The sequence below is a fragment of the Bombina bombina genome, chromosome 1 (genome assembly GCF_027579735.1).
Source record: "Bombina bombina isolate aBomBom1 chromosome 1, aBomBom1.pri, whole genome shotgun sequence".
Lineage (NCBI taxonomy): Eukaryota > Metazoa > Chordata > Amphibia > Anura > Bombinatoridae > Bombina > Bombina bombina.
Genome location: NC_069499.1, coordinates 1,087,160,040 through 1,087,177,715, shown reverse-complemented (window position 1 = coordinate 1,087,177,715; position 17,676 = coordinate 1,087,160,040).

Genomic DNA, 17,676 nt, shown 5'->3' with positions numbered 1-17,676 from the left:
TTTGGGTATTGAAGTAATTTATGGGCAACTCTGGCTGGTTTACCTTGCCAAATATATTTGGTAAAACCACTTTGAAACTGTAGCAACAAACATCGTGAAAGTCTAATGGGTAAGCACCTAAATAAGTAAGTTAGTTTTGGTAAGAACGACATCTTAAGGGCTGTGATCCTACCTAGCCATGAAATTGACTTATAATCCCATTTAGAAGTTAGGGATCTTAGTTCAGACAGAAGGGGGGAATAATTGTCTCAAATCAATTGAGCTTTGTCAGGTGAAATAAAGATTCCCAGATGTTTGATATTGTCAAGCTTATGATTAAACCCATAAGTTTGCATTAAGGCCTGGGTATAATCTGTCGGGAAGCCCTTAGTATAGTACTCAGTCTTCGAGGTGTTAAGTTTATAGTAAGACATGTCTCTGAATCGTTTCAACAAAGATAGAAGGGCTGGGATAGTGGTTTGGGGGGCAAATGTAAATATTGTGATGTCATCAGCAAAATGGGCAATTTTTTGGGTGGTACCATGTAAAGTGATCCCTGAAATAGCGGGGTCTTGGCGCGTGAGCTCAGCAAGGGGTTCTATGTCGAGGGCAAATAGTAGGGGAGACAGAGGACACCCTTGTCGTGTCCCATTGGTCAGGGAAAAAGAGTCAGAGCAAAAACCCATACCCCTAATTCTAGGCCCTTATATAAGATTGGGTCTCTGGTGGGAACTTAAAAACATCTAGGACCTCCCATAGATACTCCCAGCGAACTCGGTCGAATGCCTTTTCAGCGTCTAAGGAGACCACCGAGAAGGGTTTCCCCAGTCTAGTGGCTTCAATCACAATGTTAAGTAGGCGTCTAGTGTTATCAGGTCCTTCATGATTATGGATAAAACCGACTTGATCTACATTAATTAAGCTAGGTAGAAGAGTCGCCATACGATTCGCTAGAATCTTGGAATAGATTTTAATATCAGTGTTTATAAGTTAAATAGGTTGATAGCTGGGGCATAGAGAGGGGTCTTTACCAGACTTAGGGATAGTGATGATAGTGGCTTCAAGGAACTCCTTTTTAAAGGAGTGTTGAAAAAAGCGGGAGAGAATGGGAATAAGCTCCTTTTTATAAGTTTTGTAAAATAACGCGGGTAATCCATCTGGACCGGGTGCCTTAAGTGGTTTTAGAGAATTGATTACCCGTTTAATTTCAAGCATAGATATTGGTGCTTTAAGAGAGTCCCATTGTTCATCTGTTAAGGTAGGATTAGGATTTTGAGGGTTTGCTGGATATTAGATAGTGCAGTAGCAGAGGGGGATTCTGAGGTCTGGATGTTGTAAAGCTCCTCATAATAAGAGGCACACATAGACCCTATTTGACTGGGTAGAGTGGAGGATCAACCGTTATGTTTTAGGATTTGTATTCGGGAGGCGCTTTCTCTGTGTCTGAGCTTATTCGCCAACATAGTGTCTGCCTTATTCCCTTTATGATAGAATAATTGTTTAAGTTTCAACAATTGCTGTTGTGTTCGTTTTAATTCTAAGGTGCAAATATGAGCTTTTAGGTCCTTAATGGCAATAGACTGCGCTGGGGAAGGAGAGAGCCGATTGAGTCTCTCTAATTCATTGAGCTTACTAAAGGCTTGTGAAAGGGGAAGCCCCCGGGCCTTCCTAAGTATGGCCTGCTTTCTTATTAATAATCCTCTAATTGAGGCTTTAATAGCCCCCCATAGGGTATCATCAGCTACTTCTTGAGTGTCATTCAAAGCGATAAGTTCCCTTAAGTCTGTCTCTAGTTCCTGTCGGAAGGGGATATCAGACAGTATAGCATGTGGCATAGACCACACTGGTGAATGTGGTGAAGAAAAAGAGTTGTAAACTGTAAGCGACACTTGGTCGTGGTCAGACCATGGGCATGCATGGATATTAGTATCCTTAACTTGATCTAGGGTCTGTGATTGGCTAAAAATGTAGTCTAATCTGGTGTAGGTTAGATGAGGGGGAGACAAATGCGTGTAGTCTCTGTCCATTGTATGGAAAGCTCGCCAAATGTCAAAGTATCCAAATTCAAATATGAGGGATCTAAATTTGTGTGAAAGAGTATCTAACCTTTGATCTTTAGGGTTTGGTTTATTAGATTTTTTTTATCTATTAGGGGATCCCAAATAAGGTTAAAGTCCCCACCCATGATAACTCTGTCTTGCTTATATTTATCCACTGTCTTTAATATTTTGCGTAGGCATTTACATTGACCTGAATTAGGGAGGTAAACCGAGATTAGCGTGTACATACATTGATTGAGTCTACAGTTAAGAATAATGTACCTAGCTTGGGGATCTACTTCTTGAAAAGTGATTTTGCACATCAGGTGCTTGTGTATGAGGATGGCAACACCTCTGGCTTTAGTAGTATAAGGGGCAAGGATTAAGGTAGTGTAGTGTTTAGAGAAAAGTGTGGGAATGTCACCAACCTTCCAGTGTGTTTCCTGTAGGAAGACAACATCAGGGTTTAAGTGCTTGAGTGATCTGAGGAAGACACTACGCTTACCAGGCAAATTTAACCCTCTCACATTATGTGTAATAAACTTTAAGGTGCCACTGTCAGCCATTTGGGTAATGTGGAAAGTACCATTGTGGTAGGAGCCTGAAGATGGGAGTAGGGAGAGAGAGGAAAATAAAGGTTAAGCACATATGAAATGAAATGTAAGTTTTACATAATGAATGAATAGTTGTTGTGGTGGAAATAGTCCACCAAAGTAAGCCCACCATAAGGGCTAAGGGGGGGGGGGAGAATACCAAGGTCTAATTTATAGACCAGGGCGATTTGACCAAAAAATATGAATAGCATTAAACAGTTAAATAATACAGTTAGCAGTATTTAAATAAAATAACACGAAATGCAGTATCGTATCTGAACAACTAGAATTAACAGCGACTATAATAACATGAATGAAATGAGATAGATACTCATCTTGTATCTGAGGACCCAGTTCAATGAAACACCGAATCCATGTACATGGTCATTTAGGGGACCACCTCCTGTGGGGGGTCAGGTGTTTTTGCCGTTTGGGCCTCTGCTCTTTGACTTGCCACTCAGGAGCCTTGGCTCTAAGCCTTGGCTGAGAAGATGAAGTTTGAGGGTTGCTTATAGGTGGGCGCAGGCCCCAGGACTCGAGAAGTGTGAAGCCTTGATTAAGGTTAACCACAGTATGAGAATGATTGTCCTTTGTGATGAAAATTTTAGTTGGAAAGCCCCATCTATATTTTATGCTCTCACGTCTCAGGACCTCTGTTATTGGGGAGAGCAGTCTCCTTTGTTGAAGAGTGTGTTGAGACAAGTCCTATAACAATTGAATGTTCTTGAATTTTTTCAGATAAGGGGGCCTTACTAAAGGCTGCCTGCAAAATCTGATCTTTGAGGCAATAGTTGTGGAAACATCTCTAGGTTTGTCAGATGAGAGTGATCTGGGTCTGAGGGCTCTGTGGCAGCGCTCTAGAGTGTTGGGAGTCATAGTTTATGTTCCCAGGAGTTCCTTGAATAGCTCTGAAAGGAAAGTCTGTAAATCAGTAGGTAAGACAGCCTCTGGAATACCTCGAAAGCTAACATTGCTGCGTCGCGATCTGTCCTCCAAATCGGCTAATTTGTGTTCCAGTTGTTAAATCTGATCAGCCATAGATTCGGAGTACGCCAAGAGATTAGTATGGTGGTTAGGTCATCCTGCTTGCGTTCCAAGGCATCAACCCGTTCCCCAATCTCAGAAATATCCTTCCAGAGCTCAGCTGAGCTGCAATGAATCTCTTGGGTGATTGAAAGGGTTTGGGCAGCCAACAGTTTCTGCATAGTTGTCTCTGTGAGATATTTAGAGGAGGTCACACAGGAATTGACCCTAGATTGAGAATCACCATCTTGGGAGTCTTGGTCAGCATGACTGGAGGCTGACTGAGACGGCACGCTGAAAGATGGAAGAGAAAAGTGATCTAGGACTGTCTTCTTAGCTTTATTCTGAGGCTTAGACTGTCTCCTGGCAGTGTGCAGCATTTTTAAACTTTAATAAATCAGATATCTCAAAACAAGAAACAGCAATATATACTTTCAAAATAAGCAGATAAGGGTCCCCAGATACCTATGAAAAAATCAGTTAAGCATTAGAGTACAGGTTAAGACATTAATTAGAAAATAGGCGAAACTCTGATATGCATAGACTGCTAAAGTGGGTCAACCGCCCCAGCCATACCAACTTTCCCGCTTACCACATCAGAGAGGAAAGAAACTCCTCACAGAATACCCAAAATGGCTAATTAGGTTAAACAACTGACGTGATAGCAAGAAAGCTCAGGGCAGAGAAGTTAAAGACAACACTATGTCTAGGGTTATGCACTCAAGAGGGAAAGCGGGGTGATTACAACAGCACTGATGCCCCGAAATCAAACCCTCACCTTAGGAAACATGGGGATATGACCCAAAGGAAGGGAGAGGGAAGTGGGAAGTGACCCACCCAGACAAGCTGGGCGGGAGCGGGAAGGTGAGGGGTGGTCGCACAGATGATGCACTTATAATATTACATGCTTGCTTTGTTCTGTATATTTGATAGGTTAATAGGGATGAGGGTGGGAGACAGGTATGTAATGTGAGAAACTAATCCTCCACTTTATCTTAAGAGTATTAAGCCAAGTATAGGTAACCCAATTGTAAATATTTAGGGCCAAGTTACGGGGCACAAATGTTTAGGGAGCTGTTGTGTTGGGCTAATAAGTAGAGAATGGTATCTGTTAGTTAGGTGTAGAGGAGGCAAGCAAACATAAAAACACTCACACTCACAATGCGGCGTAGAACAGGGCCTTTGGGATTAATCCTGTGCTGCCTATATGAGGGACATTATGGGTAGTATAGGGTTTAGGTTTCACTCGTGTCCCCGATGAAAACAGTGTCCCCAGAGTAGCCCACGTGATATATGTAAGCCAAACTGATCTCACCCGAACTTCAAAGAAGAGGAGCCTCGCACCAGAACCTCCTGCTGGCTCAGCGCCCCTCGCAGGAGCGTGCACCTAGGATGGCCAGCTGAGCACCAACATTGGAAATGTTGAGGCGGCCCCTTCTACTCTTAGACTGCAGTCACCTCCGATAGTGGGCTCCTAACTTCAGCAGGAACAATATGGCCGCGGTTCGCGCCAAAAGGGCTAAGGGTGAGTGCACAGACTTCCGTTTGCCTCCTTCTTCATCCACAGGATCCACCGGCTGCCCCTTAACACTTCTCGCCACCCTTCTGTGAACAATGTGGTGTAGGCTGGGTATCTTGGTGGCCAGTCAATACCAGATTACAGTTTGGGGCACTCAAGTGGGACAAGGGACCCCACAGTCACACCAGGTTGGCTACAGGCCGCCTTACTTAAGCCAGATTGCAGCTATGGCTCAGTTCTTCAGCTCCGGAGTGGATCCCCGACCCTCCGGAGCCTGCTGCAAGATGTCTCTGCTTCGCAAACAGCTGAATCTAGCCCAGGCGGCGATTACCCAATCTCTTATTCAAAAAGCTGGTTATAAATGCGTGAGTTGTGGGTATGATATAGAACTCACTGAAAATAAAATTTGGGCAGCAAAAAAGTATTTTTAAAGTACTTTTAACAAATATGATCCAGGAGCTCTAAAGGAATGCTTCAGACCAGCATAACAGTTAGCTCCGCCCCCCCCCCCATTAAATTTAAGTTTAATTGCTATAAACACTTAAAGGGACAGTCTACTCCAAATGTTTAATTGTTTAAAAAGATAGATAACGCCTGTACTACCAATTCCCCAGATTTGCATAACCAATAGTATTATATTAATATATTTTATAACATCTAAAACTCTAAATCACTGCCTGTTTTTAAGCCCCTGTACGCCACCTTTATCTCAGACTGGTCCTAACACCACAATAATTTGCCTTTGTGGGCTGAATCTTTCCTGATTTACTTTATACCATAGATGAGACTCCCTGGCTTTATATACTCTAGTAAAAATACTCTTAAAAACATGGGCACTTTAAGTCATTAAACTTTACAATTATGCTTCTTTTTTAAAATACTTACCTTTTTGTCACTGTAAACACACCAACGATCCTCCTCCCGCATTTCCTTCAGTATTGAGCAGATCGATGATGAATCTGGCTTCCTCCAATCATTGTGTGCCCCCTTTGGTGTCCAGCTTGTTAGGCATGCAACGTTTGGAGGAAGCCGGATCGTCATCGATATGCTAAATACTGAAGGAGATGCAGGATCGTTGGTAAGTTTACCGTTTGAAAAAGGTAAATATTTAAAAAAAGAACAGTAATTGTAAAGTTTAATGACTTAAAGTGTCCATGTTTTTAAGAGTATTTTTATATACTGGGCTTTAAATCTTTTAACTTTACAATCACTTTAAGGATCCCTGCTCCTGGCAAAAATATTAGCCTTGTAGGTTTACTGCATTTTATTTTGCTAGACACAAATAATTTCTCCACACAGTTATACTTAAAGGGACACTGAACCCAATTTTTTTCTTTCGTGATTCAGATAGAGCATGCAATTTTAAGCAACTTTATAATTTACATCCATTATCAAATTTTCTTCATTCTCTTGCTATCTTTATTTGAAAAAGAAGGCATCTATGCTAATGAGCCAGCAAATTGTTGGTTCAGAACCATGGACAGCACTTGTTTATTGGTGCTGTCCAATCAGCAAGGACAACCCAGGTTGTTCACCAAAAATGGGCCGGCATCTAAACTTACATTCTTGCTTTTCAAATAAACATACCAAGAGAATGAAGAAAATTTGATAATAGTAGTAAATTAGAAAGTTGCTTAAAATTGCCTGCTCTATCTGAATCACGAAATAAAACATTTGGGTTCAGTGTCCCTTTAAGGTGCAGCAGAAAAAGTAGCTCAGTGTGTGATATATTAAAACAAAAGCCTTGGTTAACATCTTATTAAAAACACAGTAAAATTGGATGTGTTTCTTATGAAAAGCTTTTTTTAAAAAAAAATATTATCTATTGCCAAAAACTTATAACAACATTTCAGGACTACTTTAGCCCCACCCAGTCAAGAGCATTGTTTGTGTATGATACAGGGCCAGCCCTGCCTCTCACTGACTTTCTGTGTCTTTTAGCCGTATCATGGGCAGTCCCAACCCTCACCTTATTCCTCTAAGCTGACCCAGGGAAGTGTCCTATCCTCAGCATTGCTTCAAAATCATTCCTCCTCACAATCACCTAGATTTAGAGTTTTGCGGCCAAAGGGGTGCGTTAGCTACGCGTGTTTTTTTTCCCCTGCACATTTTAAATAACACTGGTATTTAGAGTTCTCTGAAGGGTTGCGTTAGGCTCCAAAAGGGAGCATAGAGCATAATTTACCGCCACTTCAACTCTAAATACCAGCATTGCTTACGGTAGCGGCCAGCTGGAAAAACGTGCTCGTGCATGATTCCCCCATAGGAAACAATGGGGCATTTTGAGCTGAAAAAAAAACCTAGCACCTGCAAAAAAGCAGCGTTCAGCTCCTAACGCAGCCCCATTGTTTCCTATGGGGAAACACTTCCTAAGTCTGCACCTAACACCCTAACATGAACCCCAAGTCTAAACACCCCTAATCTTACACTTATTAACCCCTAATCTGCTGCCCCCGCTATCGCTGACCCCTGCATTATATTATTAACCCCTAATCTGCCGCTCCGCACACCGCCGCAACCTACATTATCCCTTTGAACCCCTAATCTACTGCCCACAACATCACCGACCCCTATATTATATTTATTAACCCCTAATCTGCCGCCCCAATGTCGCCGCTACCTTACCTACACTTATTAACCCCTAATCTGCCGACTGGACCTCGCTGCCACTATAATAAATGTATTAACCCCTAAACCGCCGAACTCCTATCTCGCAACCCCTATAATAAATTTTATTAACCCCTAATCTGCCCTCCCTAACATCTTTGACACCTAACTTCAAGTATTAACCCCTAATCTGCCGACTGGACCTCGCCGCTACTATAATAAATGTATTAACCCCTAAAGCTAAGTCTAACCCTAACACTTACACCCCCCTAAGTTAAATATAATTTAAATCTAACAAAATAAATTAAATCTTATTAAATAAATTAATCCTATTTAAAGCTAAATATTTACCTGTAAAATAAATCCTAATATAGCTACAATATATAACGAATAATTATATTGTAGCTATTTTAGCATTTATATTTATTTTACAGGCAACTTTGTATTTATTTTAACTATTTAATAGTTACCTAGTTAAAATAATTACCAAATTAACTGTAAAATAAATCCTAACCTGAGTTACAATTAAACCTAACACTACACTATCAATAAATAAATTAAATAAATTAACTACAAGTACCTACAATTACCTACAATTAAATAAACTAAACTAAATTACAAAAAAAAAAAAAACACTAAATTACAAAAAATAAAAAAAGATTACAAGAATGTTAAGCTAATTACACCTACTCTAACCCCCCTAAAAAAATAACAAAGCCCCCCAAAATAAAAAATGCCCTACCCTATTCTAAAATAAAAAGTTAACAGCTCTATTACCTTACCAGCCCTTAAAAGGGCTTTTTGCGGGGCATGCCCCAAAGAAATCAGCTCTTTTGCCTGTAAAAAAAATACAATACCACCCCCCAACATTACAACCCACCACCCACATACCCCTCATCCAATATGCTGCGCAAGAGTTCAGTTAATGTTCCTGTAGAGATAATTATATTCCAAACAAGAAGTCCAGGATGAAATGAGTCTAAACAGTATTCCAAGCCAGAGAAGGCAATGTCAGAGGTGCGGTGCTCAGTGTCAGGAGCGTGAGTACCAGATACAGCGTGTGCTGCCTGCTGGAGTCCAGGCTGTAAGTACTGTAAGTAGCGTGAAACAGAGTGTATTGGGACAGGACTTCAGCAGCACAGGTAAGGGGACAATACATTATTTTAGCACCGCTATCAAACAGATTCAGTACAGATCAGTGATCTGCTAACATATGATTTTATTGTGAGTTTGGATCCATCGAACCTTGCTGCAGGAGTCAGTACACCTATCCGCCTACTACACATTTCCACCCACAGTTACTGGAGCACACATTCTATATGCAACACTGGGGATTTCTTAGTTTGTGAACCGCTCTGCTACTGAGCATTTTTTTTTAGTTCCATACTTAAAAAGTCCCCCTTGAGGAAACCGGCGCATTGCGCATGCGTTAAACACGGGAACCCGCAAGATAGACTTAATTCATTCAGTGGAAGCTGGAGTGATGTCAGGAAAAGAGGGGTCAGGCGGCCATTTCAAAATGGCCAGAGGAATACTAGTAAGTTTTTTTACCTGCAAAATATATTTACATTAAAATTGGGCTACAGTTTGCTGTACAAATCGTTAAATACATTATCTGAATAAGTTATAATAATCTTTGGGTTGACTCTCCCTTTAAGTCAAGTGAATATTCTTTGATTCAGACTTACCAATATTGAAATAAGACAATCACAGATAAGCAGCTCATATTGATAGTGCCTGTTGTCTGTGGGTGCCTGTTTCTGTTCCATTGCAGATGTCTGGGTTAGTCTGTGTGTGCTTTGGGTGCCTGTGATTTTAATATGTAGTTATTCTTTATTTAGATATGAACTTCTATAGCTTCTGGAGTTTTTTTAATTACATTTTTCTATTTAATGTCAACAACTTTACAAAATGCAGTAACAGAAAAGTGTTGTTTTTGTAAATCAAACCAGTACATTATAATTGTCAGTTTTGGGGGTATAGTTAAAAACAAAAGCGGGGTAGGAGTTGGCTGTTCTGCCTTGAAAATGCCTGGGACTACTAATTTTGGCCCAGTCCAGCCCTGTTTATCATCTTACAATAATGTTAAAGATCTAACTTTTATTAAAGCTTCACTTTCATGGGGGGAAAAAACATTTTATAAAGTAATAGCATTTATTTGAGAAATAATGATATTGAAATGTTGTAAATTTGTAGCATTAGTATTTTGTTTAGCAGATATTCCTTACTAAATGAAAAGAAATGGCATATCACAATCATAAAAGATAGTGCCTATTCAATTTGTGGAGATTCACTCAACAACTAATTGACAAGTCAAATGCAAAAGATTCTCCACTAGGGGGCAATCAACCATGTTTTTGGCAGCAAAAAAGGAAGCAAGCAGCTTTATAAGTTTCAAGTTTTGATGTTTACTGTGCTTTCAGTCAGGCAAAAACCTTACAAAGAATATAATAATAACAGACAAACTAATTCATGAATTCATTAATTAATATAGTCCCTGGTGTCCTGCTTTTAATTGATGTGATGCTGCCATATCCACGCAAGGAATGTGGTTCTGCCACATTTGCTTGCAATGTTTCTACATTTGATAAGCCAGAAAGGCTCACTGAAAACAAAACTTTTTATGTAGTTAAAGTGCCATAAAACAGGTTGAGATCTGTGTATATCCTTAACAGGCTAATTAATTTAAAATAGTTTGCATAAAAAAATTGTTTAAAAATTACTGGCAAGTATTTTAACCCCTTAACGACCAAGGACGTACAGGGTACGTCCTACAAAAACTGTTAGTTAATGACCAGTTTTTAAACAAAAAAAAATTGTTAGTTAATGACCAGCACTTTTTTTAAGCAAACTGGGTACTGGCAGACAGCTGCCAGTACCCGGGATGGCAGCAAATAGGTAGAGGGGGAGGGTTAGAGAGCTGTTTGGGGGGGATTAGGGAGGTTGGGGGCTAAGGGGACAAAGGGGATCCCAGGAAAGCATTTACAACCATTTGTTCCATAATTGCACAAGCTGTTTGTAAATAATTTCAGTGAGAAACCTAAAGTTTGTGAAAAAGTTTGTGAAAAAGTTAACTATTTTTTTTTTTATTTGATCGCATTTGGCGGTGAAATGGTGGCATGAAATATACCAAAATGTGCCTAGATCAATACATTGGGTTGTCTACTAATATATATATATATATATATATATATATATATTTATATACATGTCAAGGGTTATTCAGGGATTCCTGACAGATATCAGTGTTACAATGTAACTATCACTAATTTTGAGTGCTACTTGTATTTATTGCGCTATAGCTTGCAAAAAAAGGAAAAAAAATGTAAACATTGGGTATTTCTAAACTCAGGGAAAAAAATTAGAAACTATTTAGAATGAGATTTTTTTGGTGGTTGTAGATTTGTAACAGATTTTGGGGTCAAAGTCGGAAAAAGTGTGTTTTTTTCTTTTTTCATCATATTTTATAACTTTTTTATAGTGAATTATAAGATATGATGAAAATAATGGTATCTTTAGAAAGTCAATTTGATGGCGAGAAAACGGTATATAATATGTGTGGGTACAGTAAATGAGTAAGAGGAAAATTACATCTAAACACAAACACCGCAGAAATGTAAAAATAGCCTTGGTCCCAAATGGTAAGAAAATTAAAAAGTGCTGTGGTTACTAAGGGGTTTCAAATAATTTTCAAAAATAAGCAAAATGAATTACATAGCTAAGCTGCCTGGAGCAGCTAACTCCACCCCTCTTATCAGTGTTTAGACACAGGCATTGTATTTCAACTGAGTTCACAGCTTCTAGGCATGCTCCAGCAGATAATCCCTATTCACTTTTGAATTCTACCAAAAGCTCAATAAACATACATACAGCCATAAAAGGAATTGTGTGGGGGGAGTTAGAGCTTTACAATTCAGAAACTAAAAAGAAAGGGTTAATGCAGTATAAATTTGCAGGTAAAGTAATTAAAGTACATATTATATTATTTTGTCTCTATCCCAACTTGGTTTATGACCCTTTAAAGGGACAATAACGTATATATATATAAATATATATATATTTATATATATATATATATACTCAGTGGTGTATTGTTGCTATGCTGATCCCTTTAATGTGTTCTCAATTATCCATTTTACCTGCTAAGGTGTATTAAATTATTTACAAATAGCTTCTTTATACTGTTACAGCTCCTTTTTTTGATGACACTGCCACCAATACTTAAAATTGCAATACTGGAGGGGGCACTTCCAGGCAGCAGCCATGAACAGTCGCATTGCTGCATGCTGCTACAGCTTTTCACTAAAAAAATTGAAAATTCAGCGCTTTAGCTGCTTGATACATGCCAAAATCTTACGAGAACTGATTTATCTCTTGGAAGCTATGATTGACGTCCCTGAAACTACGAGAATTGCTGCTGGCATCAGTGCCCGGAGCCGTCACAAGATCTTGGCCTCTAATATACCACCCGGCAGGGCGCCTCTGGCCCTGTCGTTAAGCAGCACTATGTGTGCTTTGTGTAAGAAATTACCTACTCCTGAGGTTATACATGCATGCTGGTTCTACACAGTTTACCATGGAGACCGCTAGGTCTATCATTGACAACATACAACGACTGCTGGAAGGCTACCTAACCGCATTTGAAATCCAGTATGCCGGCACTGGTGCTCCTGTACAGCCTATCTCAATAGACCCAACCTTACATTGCAAAGGGGGTGGTAGCGCCTTGGAGACTGGGTGTCCGCTACTCACCTGTATTGGACCGTTAACAGACCCTTTGGTTGATCCAGTGGAATCAGAGGGCAGATGCACTAGAGAACACCATGGGGCATCATGTACACCTAACGGATGCAAAGAAATCCTTCACTGTGAGTCGTCTTCTCTTCATGCTGACACAAGAGGTCCAGACACCCGGACCTATTGACATCCCCGTTGGAGCTAATGTACAAACCACCAGAGGTACTTTGCTAACGCCACCAATCTTATTTAGACCCTATCCTGCACAGCCGGGATGTCATCTCGCAATTTCCCCCCACGCGGCCCGGTTGCAGGCGGCTGCAGCGGTAACAAGATGGCAGCCAGTGAAAACAGCTTGTAGAATTTGCTTCATCCTTGTTGCTTCTTGCAAGCGAGCCGTGAAATCAGGAATTGGGTAATGTGAACCTATTTACTCACTGATATCAGACACCTCACAGTTGTCTCACTGGGGTGTATCTCACACAGAGATATCAGTTAACTTTGCCAAGAACTGCGTTCATTTATTAGACTTTAATTGTTATATTAGGTATTATATTTTCATATATCTTTATAGTCATAATCAATAGTTTCTATTAACATCTATTAATATCTCTTGTTGCAAGCTGAGTAACTGGACTAAACGCAGGAGACACCTAAAGACTTTCTTGACTTAAATCCCCAGGCTAATGCTTTGTCTGTTTATGAACCTAAAGGTGAACCTTTATGTAGGGAATTTCAATCTTACACAACATGCAGGTATAGGAGCCGCTAATATTCTAACCACTGTGGTTCTTTATCTTATTAATATGTTACTCACTGCTATATGGTCTGGGGACCCTTACTATATAAACTAAAACACTACAACTTTCATGTAAGGTGAGTCAGCACAATTAAACATATAAGTAGGCATTTGCTCCACGGGGTATACACAATCCTTGAGGGGTGTGAGTATTTCCTGCCTGCGGCCAAGGCAGAAATCTCCGTTCACATTGCAATAGGTAAAACTAAGCAACTTCGACCCCTCACCGCATACCTACTTTACAAATGATCTAATTAGCCTACTTAACATTGTAATGGTAAGTGATATGCTAGTAATGCCCCCTACCACAGATCTATACCTCATATACTCTGTGCTTTAGATCCCAACCATTTACAGTGACACATGCCTCTGCTTATAGGTTCAGATTGTTAAAATTTGTTAAGCTAAGTTCCTATGCCCCAGAATTGGGGATACTATTTGTATTTACTCTTGATGTTATCTATCTATTGTTCAATTCTTGGGCTCTTAACCTATTTACTAGCAGTTCTCTAATATTTGACCTGCATAATAAATTAAGTATGTATATAATTATAAGCCCTATATTTCCCATTAGTTCCCAACTCTTATCTGAGAGTTTATAGTTAACCATGCTTGATATGATTAGATCTACTGATCATCCTCTGTGAGATAGCTTTGGCTTGCCTATTTATTGGAGTATTTATACTTTGTATGATATTCAAGAATATAGCCCCCTATTCCACGCATTGTGGCAAAATCGTAACTGGACAAGCACAAGCTCCTTTTAGGCAACATATGGCAATATACCCATGTGTCTCAACAAAGTTCATAAGTTCCGGGCCTCTGCTGGCGAGCTCATTCCATTTCATTACTGTTTAATTCACCAGCATACTCTATTAAAATAATACCTGAGGTCTAAATAATGAGATCCACAAGTGGGCTCCTCTCTTTCAAATAGGCTTCGGTCCATGTTATTACCCCACAAAGTATGAGGTCCAAAAGTGGCCTCCTGTTTAATATAGAAGGCTTAGGTAGATATTGGCATGTGTTTTTCTATAGCAAATGTTCCTTTGCAGAGCTAAATAGTAGACATCATTTACTGCATACAAACTTTTATTTTGAATTTTAAATTATGTCCTTTGATGTAGCAGATGTTGCTAATCGCATATGCCTTTTTTAATATGTAAATCATAAGATGTATCTTGCTATAAGTCCTGAAGGAATACGACTATGCAAGGCTATAGATTTATATGTGTACCAAAACTTGTGTTTTCCTTTTAATGTGTTTTCCTTTTCTTTTCCCTCTGCAGCATTTGCTTCTTTTCAGCGCTTTATATCATACAGATAGTAGACGTTGCCTGTTACATGTCAACGTCTAGTCTGTAATCCACATCATGCTCTTTGATATAGTGGATATTGTTAATTGCATATGCCTTATTAATATGTAATTTATGTGATGTACCTTGCCATAAGTCCTTTCTTGGAACGCAACCATGCATTGTTATGCAATGGTATTATATTCTCTATGGCCTAGATTTGGAGTTCGGCGGTAAAAGGGCTGCTAACGCTCCGCGGGCTTTTTTCTGGCCGCACCATAAATTTAACTCTGGTATCGAGAGTTTAATCAAATGCTGCGTTAGGCTCCAAAAAAGGAGCGTAGAGCATTTTTACCGCAAATGCAACTCTCGATACCAGAGTTGCTTACGGACGCGGCCGGCCTCAAAAACGTGCTCGTGCACGATTCCCCCATAGGAAACAATGGGGCTGTTTGAGCTGAAAAAAAACCTAACACCTGCAAAAAAGCAGCGTTCAGCTCCTAACGCAGCCCCATTGTTTCCTATGGGGAAACACTTCCTACGTCTGCACCTAACACTCTAACATGTACCCCGAGTCTAAACACCCCTAACCTTACACTTATTAACCCCTAATCTGCCGCCCCCGCTATCGCTGACCCCTGCATATTTTTTTAAACCCCTAATCTGCCGCTCCGTAAACCGCCGCCACCTACGTTATCCCTATGTACCCCTAATCTGCTACCCCTAACACCGCCGACCCCTATATTATATTTATTAACCCCTAACCTGCCCCCCACAACGTCGCCGACACCTGCCTACACTTATTAACCCCTAATCTGCCGAGCGGACCTGAGCGCTACTATAATAAATGTATTAACCCCTAATCCGCCTCACTAACCCTATCATAAATAGTATTAACCCCTAATCTGCCCTCCCTAACATCGCCGACACCTAACTTCAATTATTAACCCCTAATCTGCCGACCGGAGCTCACCGCTATTCTAATAAATGTATTAACCCCTAAAGCTAAGTCTAACCCTAACACTAACACCCCCCTAAGTTAAATATAATTTAAATCTAACGAAATAAATTAACTCTTATTAAATAAATTATTCCTATTTAAAGCTAAATACTTACCTGTAAAATAAATCCTAACCTAAGTTATAATTAAACCTAACACTACCCTATCAATAAAATAATTAAATAAACTACCTACAATTACCTACAATTAACCTAACACTACACTATCAATAAATTAATTAAACACAATTCCTACAAATAAATACAATTAAATAAACTATCTAAAGTACAAAAAATAAAAAAGAACTAAGTTACAGAAAATAAAAAAATATTTACAAACATAAGAAAAATATTACAACAATTTTAAACTAATTACACCTACTCTAAGCCCCCTAATAAAATAACAAAGCCCCCCAAAATAAAAAATTCCCTACCCTATTCTAAATTAAAAAAGTTACAAGCTCTTTTACCTTACCAGCCCTGAACAGGGCCCTTTGCGGGGCATGCCCCAAGAATTTCAGCTCTTTTGCCTGTAAAAAAAAACATACAATACCCCCCCCCCAACATTACAACCCACCACCCACATACCCCTAATCTAACCCAAACCCCCTTAAAGAAACCTAACACTAAGCCCCTGAAGATCTTCCTACCTTGTCTTCACCATACCAGGTTCACCGATCCGTCCTGGCTCCAACATCTTCATCCAACCCAAGCGGGGGTTGGCGATCCATAATCCGGTCCAGAAGAGGCTCCAAAGTCTTCCTCCTATCCGGCAAGAAGAGGACATCCGGACCGGCAAACATCTTCTCCAAGCGGCATCTTCGATCTTCTTCCATCCGGAGCGAAGCGGCAGGATCCTGAAGACATCCAGCGCGGAACATCCATCCGGACCGACGACTGAACGACGAATGACTGTTCCTTTAAGGGACGTCATCCAAGATGGCGTCCCTCGAATTCCGATTGGCTGATAGGATTTTATCAGCCAATCGGAATTAAGGTAGGAATTTTCTGATTGGCTGATGGAATCAGCCAATCAGAATCTAGTTCAATCCGATTGGCCGATCCAATCAGCCAATCAGATTGAGCTCGCATTCTATTGGCTGATCGGAACAGCCAATAGAATGCGAGCTCAATCTGATTGGCTGATTGGATCAGCCAATCGGATTGAACTTGATTCTGATTGGCTGATTCCATCAGCCAATCAGAAAATTCCTACCTTAATTCCGATTGGCTGATAGAATCCTATCAGCCAATCGGAATTCGAGGGACGCCATCTTGGATGACGTCCCTTAAAGGAACAGTCATTAGTCGTTCAGTCGTCGGTCCGGATGGATGTTCCGCGCTGGATGTCTTCAGGATCCTGCCGCTTCGCTCCGGATGGAAGAAGATCGAAGATGCCGCTTGGAGAAGATGTTTGCCGGTCCGGATGTCCTCTTCTTGCCGGATAGGAGGAAGACTTTGGAGCCTCTTCTGGACCGGATTATGGATCGCCAACCCCCGCTTGGGTTGGATGAAGATGTTGGAGCCAGGACGGATCGGTGAACCTGGTATGGTGAAGACAAGGTAGGAAGATCTTCAGGGGCTTAGTGTTAGGTTTCTTTAAGGGGGTTTGGGTTAGATTAGGGGTATGTGGGTGGTGGGTTGTAATGTTGGGGGGGGGTATTGTATGTTTTTTTTTACAGGCAAAAGAGCTGAAATTCTTGGGGCATGCCCCGCAAAGGGCCCTGTTCAGGGCTGGTAAGGTAAAAGAGCTTGTAACTTTTTTAATTTAGAATAGTGTAGGGAATTTTTTATTTTGGGGGGCTTTGTTATTTTATTAGGGGGCTTAGAGTAGGTGTAATTAGTTTAAAATTGTTGTAATATTTTTCTTATGTTTGTAAATATTTTTTTATTTTCTGTAACTTAGTTCTTTTTTATTTTTTGTACTTTAGCTAGTTTATTTAATTGTATTTATTTGTAGGAATTGTGTTTAATTAATTTATTGATAGTGTAGTGTTAGGTTAATTGTAGGTAATTGTAGGTAGTTTATTTAATTATTTTATTGATAGGGTAGTGTTAGGTTTAATTATAACTTAGGTTAGGATTT